The following is a 2,105-nucleotide window of genomic DNA, read 5'->3' as shown; positions in this document are numbered from 1 at the left end:
TTCAAGCTCGATTTCAAGAGAAATCTTCAGAAATTCTATGGCAGTGAGGATTTGAATTGGTCTAACAAAGCTTGAGCAAGGTGTTGATGATGAATCTGAAGCCTTAAGCTTGTTTAAATAGGCAATGTACTTGATATTTGCACCACTTGAAATTTGGCCAATTTTAGAAACCTCATTACATGGATGCATGAGAAATGATTTTGGCCTTAGTAATGATGCAATCCACTTCCAATTAGTGTGCAAAGTGTACCGAATCCATCATGTGGAAGCATGCAAAAGAATTTGATCATTTGAAATCCAATCTTTCCAAAACACTTCCCATAATGAAGCCATGCATAAGTCCCTCAATTTGATCCAAATGCGATGATCTTGGACTTTTTGGAAAGGTGAGATCAAGGGGAACAACTTTCATGTTGAACACTTTTTAATTTTAAGATTGGATCATGATGAATTTTAAGGTGAAAGTTTGGGAAATCAAACATATTTAAAAAAATTCTAAGTCCCAAGTCAAATGTTCACTTCTTTCACCTTAAATAACTTTTTCTATGGACTTCAAATGAGAAAAGTTCCTTCATCAAAGTTATATCTATTTCAAACCTATTCAATTTGGCCACAAATTGGATCTAATTTGGATTTGGCATGAAGTAGTTATACATTTTATAAGTTGAGGAAAATCACTTGTTTAATGGTAATGGTCCAAAATGACCTATAATGTTTCCTCTTGGCACATGCATTTGTAAGTTGAATTTGCACTTCCTACAAACATAAAAAATTTAATTAGACATCTTGAATTTGATCATTCAATTTTAATGGCTTTCATATCATAAAAAATTAGCAATTTATGGTCTTGGGAAGTTGACCTTCAAACTAGGGTTCAGACAAAATGACCTATAATCTTTCACCATAAAAAATCACTTTCCAAGCAAAAATAGCTCTAGACTTCAACATGAAAGTTGTTTGGAATGTCATTTAGAGTAACGTTTCTCTTGGAATGATTTTTATATGACAAAATGTTTAGTAGATAGGGTCTAGGGAACCCCAGTTTTGACCAGTTGACTTTCTTTGGTCAACCACCATGAACCAAGTTGCTAGCTTGATATTCTATTGAATTTTGGGAATCATGGAGGATCATATATGCATAATATGATATAATGTGAAGTATCCCTTGAGATATTTGATCAATTGTTAAATAAACTTGTTGAAGAAGTCACATAAGATACCCAGATGAATTAGAGTTTCCAAGGCAAACAAACTCCAAACTCTTGATGATTTCTTGATAAAAATAACATGTGAAGAACATGGGGATCCATATACGATACTTAGAGCCAATTTGAACCATTTCTTGATTGATCTCCTTGCATTGAGGGTCTTAAACCCCAGATATGAACTTGATGGAGCATAGATGATCATACACACTACCTACAAAAGCAACAAACTATACATTGACATATTTTTGGTATTTTGGTTAGTAAATAAAGAAAAACAAAGTATGATGCAATCTAAAGTGCTTGGTGACCTATACCAATGCAAACCCTAATGAATGAAGGTATAGAGAATGCCAAGATGTGATCCCAATTCCAATGCATATGATGAGATGGCATGAGGGATCTTAGGGTCAAAATTAGGGTCTTACAGGGTTCTAATACCTCCCCCTTGAGTAATCGACTCCCTTACCCCTCTCTTGGTCGCGAGACCATTAGATTCACCCTTTTTTAAATTTACTCAATGTTTCCTTTCCCTCCCTTGGTATAAATAACATTGGTGGGGACTCTGTTTTATGTACGTGTTTCTCCGAGATGCGATACCCATAGAGGTTACTTATGATAGTCGGAACTCCTCTATTTCTCCCTTGGTCATTCATTTACCAGGTCTAGTTCCTTACAGTTCAGACAAAGTTATTCCTTACAGATACAACGCCATAATGCTAGAAAATGGAAAGGAAGTTCATATTCCCTCCATTCATTCTATAGTAAACATTTCTGATGTAAGCAGGGTAACACTGAGTGGTTGAGTATTTACCTCTGAACCTCTGAAGGGTGTGAAGGATGTGTCTATGGGAAAACATTGTTCAAATTGAAGCAAGTCTTGATCAATCTGGCCAATCT

This window comes from Lathyrus oleraceus, chromosome 7 (genome assembly GCF_024323335.1).
Source record: "Lathyrus oleraceus cultivar Zhongwan6 chromosome 7, CAAS_Psat_ZW6_1.0, whole genome shotgun sequence".
Classification (NCBI taxonomy): Eukaryota; Viridiplantae; Streptophyta; class Magnoliopsida; order Fabales; family Fabaceae; genus Lathyrus; species Lathyrus oleraceus.
The sequence above is the reverse complement of the archived record's forward strand: the minus strand, read 5'-3'. Positions refer to the sequence as shown.